At 48.8% G+C, this 12,497-nt stretch overlaps 1 long non-coding RNA gene across 1 annotated transcript; it reads right to left on the bottom strand.

Moving 5' to 3' along the window:
* Positions 1-707: 707 nt before the first annotated feature.
* On the bottom strand, positions 708-2,761 carry LOC140216468 (uncharacterized). The gene is made up of 2 exons (XR_011893152.1): positions 2,467-2,761; positions 708-2,390 (listed from the first exon to the last, which is right to left on the bottom strand). It is a non-coding gene; the product is annotated as an uncharacterized lncRNA (long non-coding RNA).
* Positions 2,762-12,497: the final 9,736 nt, after the last annotated feature.

A 12,497-nucleotide genomic window follows, 5' to 3' on the forward strand; every position in this document is an offset into this window, starting at 1 on the left:
TCCGGCGTCCACGTGATTTGATGGGATTCTTGCAGCCTCGGGCCTAGAATTTGAGCCGCCAGCAGCGGTGTTCGTCCGTCGGTAAAGTTACGGCAGGCCTGTTGCGAGCCGTTAACGACATGAACTTCCCTGCCTACCCTGTCTTGATGCTTTATTACTAGCGCCGCAGCTATGGTCTCAGCCGTAGCTTGGGTCTAAGCCCTGACGGAGGCCGCAAGAGTCAAGGAGTTGTCTCTCCCGTTCACGGCGGGTAGCGTGAAGAGGCCCCCTACAGGGTACACCGCCACGTCGACGTACGTTACGTGCGGGTCACCCTTGAATTATCGACGCTGTCTGTCGACGCGAGCCTTGCGTCGTCCTTCATGGAGTTCATGACTCATGTGCTTCGGTATCGTATTCGCCTTGATCTTGCCTCTGACCCCAGGCGGGAGTGATCATTGCCCAAGGAGGGCACGGAGCTCCATTGCAGTTCCGGTCTAGTGGAGGATGGCTCTGCCCGCCACCGTGTTCCGTAGCCCCTTCAGTCACGAATTAAAGCAAAGTGCGGGAAAATTATTCCACATGCTTTTTCGACAAGAGGATGTTCCCAGAATGAAAATAAAGCAAAGAAAAAAATTTGTTTTCCTCCTTACTGAATTTTAGCACGCGTACACATATGTGTACATTGTGACTCAGCCAGTACAAATGAGACAAAGTTGCATTTCGAGTCTGAGGCAAAGCATTTGTTTATTTCGCATAGAAATGCCATTCAAAAAAGGAAACTGAAAGCTCATTTGTTATGGAATGCGTAAAAGCAGTCATTTGTCGCTGAAAGACAAAGGAACACGTTGCATTTGCGGCATCGCACTCGCGTCCTTGAATTGCAGCCTTCTAGCTTGCAACTCTGAGCAAAGCTATGGCCTGTGTGTGCTGGCCAGTGGTTCATTCCGTCATACCGGACGGCATTTACGGGCCGCGGCTCAGCATTGTGCACCTTCCTTGGGGGCTCCTTCGCATCGTTGCTTGGGCGACCGCGTTTCCTGGCACCATTCTTGTTGCACATTATCAATGCCAAGCCCGCATCATTCTGAAATGCCAACAAGTCCAGAATTTTCCTGCGTTGGAAGCAGTTGTCATTTGCGTCAGCCAGGTACTCTTGCCATCCATTCACTAATGAGAATGACGTGAAATGAGAGATGACGCGTACTGGCCACTTCCTTGTTCTTTGTTTTAGTGGGTACAACGACAGCAAAAAATCCATCTTGTCAACTCCGCCCATCGATTCATTGTACTGGCTGATGATTTCAGGGCACGGTATGTCAACATGCTTCTTTGATGCCTCACTCCAACGTTTAACATTTGTAGGCTCCCCAACACCCACGAATGTCGACGCAACATTCACAATGCCATTGTCCTGCCACCTGACAACTGTGACGTCACCACTTTTGGTGACACTGGCATCCATACTGCCGCGTCCCTCTTTTTTAAGGGCCTTCTCCGACTTCAGTGGACATCCTTGCAGCCTATTGCTACGGATGGTGCCAATAGCCCAAATACCTATTTCCTTCAGTTCTTGAAGCAGTGTTATCGAAGTGAAATAGTTATCAAAACAACATTTGAAGTTACGCAGTTTTGGGAGGTGCTGAGTCAACCTCATCACAATGGAGCCACCAAGCCCTAGGTGCTTGAGCTCCACTGAGGTGCCGGTACCTTTTCCCTGGTAAAACTCGAAGTCATGCGCGACACCACTGGAGCTGCAACGCAGAAACACTTTCACACCTTCGGGGTTGGGTTTGTTACCGACAAATTGCTTCGCAACGACTCTCCCTGTAAAGGGGATCATTTGCTCATCGATGCTGTTTTTTTCAGTAGGAGGCAGTTCAAGGCATCTCTTCCTGACAGCATCAAGGAGCGGTCGCACTTTCCAAAACTTGTCAGTTCCAGTGTGATCTGGGTCTGGCTCAGTGACATGTAGTGCAGAACGGAGCCTGAAAAATCATTGCTCCCGACACACTTGGAATTTGCGTTGCAGGACTCCAGTACATCCTGATGCGTGGGAATTTCAGTGTTCCCATTATCAATAACATTCCAAAGAACGTTTTTATTTCTTCTGGTGTTGTTCCAAGGATGGCTCCTTAAGTCTGAAGCGCGTAGATGTTCGTGCAACGTGCAATCTCTTCAAACAGTTCTTCTGTAAAGTACCTGAACAAGTACTCACACGTTTCAATCACAACACTGACATCACGGCCTGCAGAATGAAATGTGGTGTCGGGCGGCTCAAATTCCGCACTGGTTCAAACAGCTTTCCTCTTTTGTCGGCCGGCGTCTTTTTGTTGCTCATCATGGTCTAGCAGAGGATCAAGACGCTCAGCTGGTCCGGAAGGACCAGCTTCATTGTCTGTGACGGCCGCCTGCCAAACAAAATTTATTTTATAATTGCCCAGGGAAACACGACAGAATCACAATCGCGGTCATTCCGCCACTCACAGATTGATTGGGATGCCCTTCTTCTTCCTCGTCGTCAGAAAGTCGAATATGCGACGTGTTCCCATCGCCAATTCTGGACAGCAGTCTTTCTGCCGAGTCATCATCGAGTCTTCTTCGTTGTCTTCCATGATTTCTCAAGTCTGAAATGCGGAAACACCAAACGTTCTATCAGTAAAAACCTCAAGTACAAGATACGCCATCTTTCGGTTTGTGCCGATAGCGGCACGCCGTACACAATTGTGTACGCTGAAGTTTGAGCGGGATTTTCTAGCGCGGTAATGCAGCTCTGATAGATTTCACGGTTTCTACGTGTTCCTTGTGTCTTTACGAGCATACAAAACCGCGCAGTTGCCTCCCATTAGCAATACAAATCCAGAAACCTTTGGCTTGGTAAATCACTTACCAGCGTTCCCATAGAATGAGGCGGCGTCCATCTTGGAAGTGGGTGTTTACGACTTCATTTCTCGATTGCAACGACAGATGGCGCTAGTAGTCTTGCCCAGTGCACATACAAACCTACACAAACGTCTTTCGCGCGGGAAATTTGAACTCCAAGAGAGGAAAAAAATCCGCAAAATCGCGTACACTTATGTGTACGCCGTGACTCAAGGGGGTAGTCTGCCTCTTTGTGAAGCAATAACCACGTCCGAAGCAGGTACGTGGACGTGGCGGCGTACGCTGTAGGGGGCCTCTTTACGGGAGCCGCCGTGAACGGGAGAGACAACTCTTTGACCCTTGCGGCCTCCGTCAGGGCAGAGACCCCAGCTACGGCTGAGACCATAGCTTAGCAGCGAAGGTGTTGGGGATCCCGAGGGCCGCTAACCTACCGTTTGAGGTGGTGACAGGGAGACCCAGGGCCGTTTTGTACGCACTTCTGATGATAGCATCGACGTGTTCTTGGGCGCGTTTGTTTAGCGAGTGGTAGTGATACGACATGATATACGTTACTCTGCTGATCACCAGAGCCTGGACGAGGTAAAGCGTCTCCACTTCTCGCATGCCCTTGCGGCTTCTTGTAATTCGTTTGATAATCCGCGAGATCTGGTTGGTGGTAGACCTTAGGGTTTAGATAGTGCGGGAGGCATTCAGGTTGCTCTGGATCCAAGAACCCAGAATCCTAGTCTTATTGCCTTCCGTGATCTTCTGGCCCTCAAGATAGAGGTCGATGGCGCCTGGGGACCTGTAGATTCCTCCTCCGTGCTCCCGGATCTCCTCGGACTTCTCGGGCGCGCAACGCATCTCGCTCGCCGCCGCAAATCTCTCCACCGCCGTCGCAGCCTCTTGAAGGGTCGCCTCTTTTCGCGCTAGGGAGCCCTTGGTGGCCCAGAGCGTGATGTCGTCTGTGTACAGGGCGTAACCTAGGTCCGGGATCTTCCACAGCTCTTTGGTGAGCGCTAGCATCGCGACGTTGAAGAGAATCGGGGATACTATCGCCCCTTGCGGTGTTCCTTTGTTCGGCACGTCGGTCGTATGCGATCGAGTCTGGCCTATTCTGGTGGTTGCCGTCCTGCCCGTCAGGAACGATTTGATAAAGATGCGCACCCCGCAGTTAATGTCGTTCAGTCCCTTGAGAATAGCCTCGTGAGAGATGTTATCGAAGGCCCCTTTCAGGTCGAGTGCAAGCAGCAGGTGTTCTCCTCCCTTCGGAATGCTCTTGAGAACTTCTTCCCTTAGGATTAGGAACGCATCTAGCGCAGAAAGAAACGAACAGCAACTGTTTTTGTGTCTGGATGTGTGTTGAGAAATCTTAAATCCATTTCTGTCTGCCCAGATCGCGAGTTTATTCAATGTGTATCTGTCTCTCGATGTTGGCAAGGTGGAGGACGTGCATGCAATTTGAAGGCCATCAACGTAGACGGATACATAATAGATTTTGGGATTTTTTTTGCTATGAAGTTCATTTTATTATGAGGTGCGTAGCACTTAAAATACAACGCTGCAGCACTCCATTCGCCTGAACGAAGTTCCTCGAAAGGGTTCAACCAAGGCAGTAGCTTTATTGAACAATCGGAGACGAAGTATTTCAGGCATTTCAGCAACCTGCCGCGGATGCCTAGGTCTGCAAGGTCGCGGAGAATATCAAACCTCCAAGCGGTGTCGTGAACTTTCTCAATGTCACAAGAAACAGCCAAACAGTGTTGTGCCGCGGATGCCTAGGTCTGCAAGGTCGCGGAGAATATCAAACCTCCAAGCGGTGTCGTGAACTTTCTCAATGTCACAAGAAACAGCCAAACAGTGTTGTTTGCGTATGAAAGCTTCTCAGACAATGTTTTCAAGATTGCTTTCTTAAAAACCGCATTGGTGGACATCGAGATGCTTACTGGATTACAAACATTAACGTAATAATCAGGACGCTTTCGGAGGATTTGGCGAGGCAACTTGTGAAATAGGTCTATAACTACTTGCGGAGGTTGGCGGCTTTCCGGATTGCAGGAACGGTAAATTACCTTTGTTTATTTTTCCGAAAGCTTTCCTGCCGTCCATATTTTGTTAAAAGACCTTAAATGTGCCCATAGAGCAGCTTCTGATGATATATTTCCTCGCATCCTAGTACAGTCTATTTACCCGCGACCAGTACATTTTGGAGTTCATGCATTGTAAATAAGGTATCACAAGGTTCGTTCATGCTGCCACTTGTCGGAACTCCTTGTTATCCAACTGTGTTCTTGAACATTAAAAAAGTCTCTGTAGCGAAATGAACTCGAAACTCTAAGAGAAATGTTCAGCTAGTGCGTGTGCCTGTTCGTCAGTACTTGTTTGTGTACTAGAGGGCGTGGAAAAAGGTATTGCCTAAGGGGAAAAGCTACTGTTTAGTTTACCAACTTGCTGCCACATTTTTTTCCGATGTGATCGAACCGCTTATGTACGATAGATATTTTTTGCAGGAATTTTTCTCAGCACCGCGACAAATATGCCGTGCTATAGCTCTCGCCTTTTTGAAATCTATAAGGCTTTTGTGCGCTTTGTATCCACAAAAAATTCCCATGCTTTGTTTTGTTTCTTTTTGGCTTCCTTGCATTCAAGTGTGTACCTAACTTTGTTGTTTTGTCGTACTATTAGACAGGACTGAGGAATTGCTAGGCGTGCGGCATCTATGACGAAGCTGAGTTGACCATGAATGTGATCGCTTTGGCGCAAACAAGGAAGGACCGAAGGGAACAAGGGGAGCTCCCACTTTCCAGTGTTTTGGCAAAAGAGTTAAAAGTTGGCTCTCCCCTTGTTCCCTTCCGTCCTTCCTTGTTTGCCCCACTGCAATCAAATTTACGGCCTACTCAGCCATATGAACCGACTAGCCCAGCAACATGTACTTCTATGATATGGGCTGAGATTATTTCATTTTGTTCGTCGACACTAAGAATATCGGGAAATGTGTTAGGGATACTGGCCTTTTCTTGAAAGAGTAACCGGTCCGCTAGGTGGAGCTTCCAGCGGCGAGGTTTCTCGAAATGGTTTGTAGTAGCGTTGACAAGCTTATCACGAAACGAAGTGATCGCTTCCATAGGGGTTATCACGAACATCCCAGTTACAATCTGTGAAAACTGATGGAAAATTAAGAGATAAATCTAAACAGCTCATGCTTTTCTGAGCTCGGGGAGCCGTATATGTCGTTTCCATAGTGTAGCAGGCATACATTATTGCACAGGATAAAAACATCTAAAATAAGACCTCTAGCGACCGTTTCCTCACTTCCCCAAGGATTGAACAGGGTCCCCACCAATGAGGTACGCCTCTGGCATTTGCTTTTAAAAGTGATCCTCAGTCACTAGGCATAACTCTAAGGTGTGGTTGAAGATATTGTTACGTAGGAAGACGCAGACGAAAAAGCTATATACCAGTATATTTACAAGGAAATACGCCGCACTTGGCCAAGAGGCAACAGCCCGCGCTAGCCTCCAACCGTCGTCGTCGTCTTCACACTGCTCGCCTCTTTGTCATCGCAAATACTGTTCCGTAGCACTACCCCCGGCGGCAAAAGCACCGTCCCGGAGTGACTAAAGGCCGGACTCGGAAACAGTGTAGTAGGCCTTGAGCCTACTGACGTGTACGACATCACTAGACGCCAGAGTAGAGGACGAGGTTGAACTCACAGGAGCAATTTCATACGTCACAAGCGTCACCTGGCGCAGCACGCGGTAGGGCCCTGTGTATCGCGAAAGGAGCTTCTCTCAAAGTCCGACGTGACGAAAGGGCGACCACAGCAGCACGAGCGCACACGGCGAAAACTGTACGTCACGGTGGCGGGCATTGTACTGACGCTGCTGAGTTGTTTGCGAGGCCGTCAGTCGAGTACGGGCAAGCTGGCATGCATGGTCGCCGACGACGATGGCGTCACGCACATATTGTTAAGTACGGCCCGCTGACGTGCAAGTTTTGCCAGCTAGTGGCAACAGCGGTCGTCAACTTTTCTTGGAACGCCCCCGTTACGCTGTAGCCTCGTCGCCGTTGAGACTAGGCGCGATCGGCGGACCAACTATTGCTACTGAACCCGCCACCGCAGACCTGATCTACTATGAGCGGGGGAGTTGCCGCGAGAACGTCTACGAAGCCCCTTCCCACGCGCTGTGCAAGACGCAAGACAATGGACACCACGGCGGCCGCGCTACGGGGGTCAGCTCCGAGTTCTGCGAGGGACCTCTGCCCTCGGGGGGGGGGGGAGGTTCGGACCGTGAACCTGTGCGGGTGTGTGTGTGTGTGTGTGTGTGACGAGCCACATAGAGGTGGCTCGTCTCCTGGTCGAACGTTTCCCTCACCTTGGGATCGAGGGAGGACCGAGTGTTTATAAACCGCTCTTGTGCGGCTGCTCAGTGCACTTTTCTCTCGCAATCATACTAGACTGATGAACTGCAACGTCCTGATTTAGATACTGTAAATAAACCCATACTCCTCGTTCTCGATGAGAAGCAGTCCTTCCCTTCAACAACGTCCTCAGCGTGGATAAGCTGGACAACGGCATGGGCCAGCTACCATCTAATTCATGCCCGCCTCCAATCTTGACAACTGGTTACGAACGGTGGGATTGACCTCCCAATGCTAACAACTGGCTGACAGTGGTGAGATGGACTTTGCGACGTGGTGTTGTGTCTGCGGTGAGTGCTTGGTTCTTGATTTGACTCTCTAGGCTTCACTATGTGGTTGTTCTGTTTAGAACTATAGGGAAGCTAGATTGTTGATTGTTAGCTAGGTTGTGTTTTCCTAGGCAGATTTAGCGAGCAGGGCCAAGGCAGTAAAGCAGCAATCATGGAGTTAAGCACACTGCTGAGAGACGAGTTGTTGATTGTTGGCGAGGAACTGGGCCTAGATGTACGCAAGGAAATGCTAAAATCGGAATTATTGGAGCTAATTTCCGAACAGTCCAGTGAGGAAGAAATTGAAATGGAGTTGGAACTTCTGAAAAAGAGAGAAGAACGAGAGAGAGAGGAACGCGATAAAGATCGCGAGTTAAAAAAAATGGAACTTGAACTCGAAAGCAAACGTTTGGAGTTGTCTCAAGGAAGTGAAGAGGCTCTGGGACGATCAAGTGAGGCAGAATCATACCGCATGGATAGGCTATTAAAGCCATTTGAGGTCGGGACCGACATAGGTTTGTTCCTAAGCAATATTGAAAGGACTTGCGAGAAGATGAACTTCGGTCCGAGTACATGGCCACAGAGGTTGCTGTCTATGTTGCCGTGTGAGGCGGCGGAAGTAATCGCCAGATTCAGTGCACGGGATGCATATGATTATGCGCAAGTTGAGGCTAGTCTCCTGAAGAAATACCGCCTTTCAGCCGAAGTTTTCCGGCAAAGGTTCAGGGCACAGGCAAGAAAGATAGCGAGGGCTATCCGGAGTTTGCATACGGCTTAAAGGCCAACCTAGTCGAGTGGCTAAAAAGCGCGGAAGCGTACGACAGCAGAGACATGATCGTTGAATGCATGTATCTAGAGCAGCTTTACAAAAGCATCCCCCAAGCTGTGAAACTGTGGGTGCAAGACAGAGGGAATGTAAACACTGCGGAAAGGGCGGCTGAATTAGCCGAAGACTACGCAACGCGTACAAAGTTGAACGCTGAGGACGGAAATTGGGACGGTGGAAATGGACTGCGGAAACCATTTCCGTTCAAAAAGGGTTCGCAGACTAGACGATCGGAGCATGTAGACGTGGAGGAAAAGCCCGCAGAAAAGAGCGAGGAGAAACTTAACGGGAAAACCGCACAAAAGGAACAGAAAAGAAAATTAGAATCTTTTAGACCGATCCGCTGTTATAAATGCCACAAACTGGGACATATAGCTGTAAACTGCGGAAAGCCTAGCGTAGTTTTTTTCCTACGTAGATGAAAAAGACGAGAATATGGAACTTTTAAGCCCATATCTTCACGAGCTGCAAGTTAATGGTATTGCATGCCGGGTTCTGCGAGACAGTGCCGCCACGATGGACATTGGGCATCCGTCTTACGTGACGGTAGATGACTTCAGTGGAGAAGTAGCATGGATCAAACAGGTTGTAGAAGAACACAGCGTGTGTCTGCCCATGGCCAAAGTCAAAATCAGTGAACCATTCGGGGAGCTAGTGACCGAGGCTGCAGTTTCCAAATTTTTGTCACTGCAGTACCCTTAAATTTTTTTGGATCGTTCTAATCGGTTACTGCGTGAAAAAGAGCTTAAACTGGGAGAGGGCATAGTACAGGTATTGACGCGAGGCCAAGCTCGTAAAATCGCGTCGCTTTCGGCTGAAAATGCACAAGCTGCTCCAGCGCAAGCAGCAAAAGAGATAACTTCAATAACCGAATCCGAGCTAGGCTCGAAGGATGAAAAAGCAGTTGAGGAAAGCCTGCCAGCTGACCAGCTCAATGAGAGCGTATCGCCAGGGTGTCAAAATTCACCCCTGCAGGAAGAGCCCGCTGATGCACTCGCAAGCGAGACAGGGTCATTACTATCACCGGCCTCAAAGAACTTTGATCAGCTCTTACGTGTGGATAGTCACTGGCAGCCGAGCAAAAGAATGATGAGAGCTTAGCTAAATTACATCACACAACTAAAGAAGGCATTGCTAGGCGCAACGTGACGATACATGAGAGAGGAGGATTGTTGTATCGGCACTACAGAGATCGAAAGGGTAGGATTTTAGATCAGTTAGTCGTACCTACTAAGTACAGCAAGGACCATTTGAGTCTCTGTCATGGAAATGGGTGGTCCGGTCACCTAGGCATAAACAAATCAAAGGAAAGATTCCTTATGGAATACTACTGGCCTGGCTGTTTCAAAGACGTAGAAAACTTTGTAAGATCATGCGACGCCTGCCAGCGCTCGGGTAAACCAGGAGAGACATGGAAGGCTCCACTAAAGGTAGTGCCCTTAATAACAGAACCTTTCAGACGACTTGTGATAAACACGGTAGGTCTTCTACCAAAACCAAAATCTGGTTACAGGTACTTGTTTACCATGCTGTGTCCGGCTACAAAGTTTCCAAAAGCAATTACTCTGAAAGAGCTCAGCTCCACCGAAGTAGTAGACGCGCTTTTGACTGTGTGTGCACGAGTTGGGTTTCCAGTTGAAATTCAGGCAGATCAAGGGTCAGTATTCACCAGCGCACTGACTTCCACATTCTTGCAAAAGTGCGGAGTAAAGTTAATACACAGTTCCGTCTACCACCCTCAGTCAAACGGTGTAGAGAGGTGGCATTCAGTGCTTAAGCGAGTTTTCCGTGCGCTGTTACGAGCACAAGGAGGACTGGGAGAACTGTCTGGCGGCAACTTTGTTTGCTTTGCGAACGGTTCCACATGAAGCGACAGGGTTCTCGCCAGCAGAACTAGTGTTTGGGGGGACACTCCGTTCTCCACTAAGAATGTTTAGAGAGATGTGGGAGGAAAGAGGAGAGAGTCCAACAGTGGTTGAATGCGTGCTAAATCTGCTGGAACGGCTAAGCGCAACCCAAGAACTAGTCGGAAAGAACATGGGAGTAGCTCAAAAGAACGCAGAATTCTATTACGACAAGAATGCGAGGCTTCGTACGTTTAACGCCGGAGACCAGGTAACGATCCTCAAACCTTCAAGAAAGAACAAGCTTGAAGTTCACTGGGACGGGCCCGTTAAAGTGTTGCACAAACTTTCAGATACTAACTGTGCTCTGGAAATACCCGGTCGCAGTAAAGAGGTGAGGATATATCACTGCAATTTGATGAAGCCGTATATAGAGTGGAACGGAGTCGTTAACTATACCATCCAAGAGCAGGATGGCACTAGTACCAAGTTTAAGGAGTATAGGGCGACCTCCAACTCTGAAATCGGCCTAGAAGAAGTAGTTAAACATTCGGTAAGCTCCCACGCTCTAAGACCCGAGCAGCTAGATGAGCTAAAAGGGGTGTTAGGGGAATATATCGACAGGTTCAGCGATTGTCCAGGTCGAACCGAACTAATAACGCATGAAATAGTGCTGACATCAACCGAACCCGTAAGATCAAAGCTTTACAGGGTGTCTCCAGGACAGAGCGAGATTATGGAGGCAGAGATACAGCGCATGCTAGAGTTGGGAGTTATTCAGCCCCCTGAGAGTGACTCGTCACCGCTAATACTGGTAGAAACCACTAACAAGGACCCTCGTCCGTGTGCTGACTGCAGGAAGTTAAATGCCATCACTAGGGATCAGCTGTACCCGATACCCAACATTGAGGAACGAATTGAAAGAGTTAGCGCTGATAAATACATTTCAACTATAGATCTCTTGAGGGGGTACTGGCAAGTTCCCCTTTAAGAAAGTGCCAGCCGCTATGCCGCAACTCATCTCACCTGTAGGGACTTTTCGCCCTCTCGCACTCACCTTTGGGCTGAAGACCGCGCCGTTTAGCTTCTCTAAGTTAATGGATATTGTCCTAAAAGACTTGCAGGAGTTCGCCTTGCCATATCTTGATGACGTAGCAATTTTTTCGGACAGCTGGGAACAACACGTATCGCACCTCAAACAGGTGTTCTCACGCTTAAGGGAAGCCGGCTTAACGATGAAATCGGAAAAGTATAGAATTCGTTGTTCGCAGATTACTTATCTGGGCCATGTTCTCGGCCAGGGCACGAGACGGCCGACCGAGCTGAAAATAGCTACGATTGGAGAATTTTCTCAGCCGCGCACGGAAATAGACCATCGTTCATTTTTGGGACTTGTGGGGTACTATCAACGGTACATTCCGAATTGCTCGCAAATGGCAAGTCCATTAACGGACGCCCTCCGAAAGGGAGCACCGAGCGGCGTACACTGGGATAAGGACAAAGAGAACGCTTTCCAAAGTTTGAAAACGCTATTGGTTTTTCGTCCTGTGCTTCGCGCGCCAGACTACACAAAGGAATTCATAGTTCAATGCGACGCAAGCGACACAGGTATGGGCGTGGTACTAAGTCAGGTCGGCGACGATAACGAGGAGCATCCTATGCTCTATGCCAGCCGTAAACTAACTGTACGAGAGGAAGCCTACAGCGCTTCAGAGAAGAAATGCGCTTGTTTAGTTTGGGCCGCCCAGAAGTTTTCGTGTTACTTGTACGGAGCGAAGTTCATCTTCGAGACCGACCACTGTCCTCTGACGTGGCTCAACCAAATGTCACACAAAAATGGCCGCTTGCTCCGATGGAGTCTCACTCTCCAAGAGTACAACTTCTCCGTTACATATAAGAAGGAAAAGTTGTATACCAATGCGGATGGTTTGAGCAGGCTAATTTGAATTCTGCGATTAAGGGTCCCGCCTAAATTTTAGGGTTACTAGTGTTAATTTTGTTAAGCTAAGAAGATCGCCTCTCATTTAGCCGGATTCCTACATGATTGCTCATTTTTTCAGCACAAAATTGCTTCAAAAATTGGCATAGAGAAATGCCGCATTTTTTGTTTCTACACTTATGTTTTCTTTAAAGCCTAGCGGGTCTAAAGTGAGTTCCAAGGTACGTCATCTCGGCGCAGAGCCACGTTGTAGGGTTCGTTTTGCAGTTGCCTGTCCTTGTTGGATGTTTTGGGGCGGTGACATCATTACACAAGTGGTCGCTGCGAGCCAAGGCATCACCCCCTGACCACCAGCC

This window comes from Dermacentor andersoni, chromosome 3 (genome assembly GCF_023375885.2).
Source record: "Dermacentor andersoni chromosome 3, qqDerAnde1_hic_scaffold, whole genome shotgun sequence".
NCBI classification, from domain to species: domain Eukaryota; kingdom Metazoa; phylum Arthropoda; class Arachnida; order Ixodida; family Ixodidae; genus Dermacentor; species Dermacentor andersoni.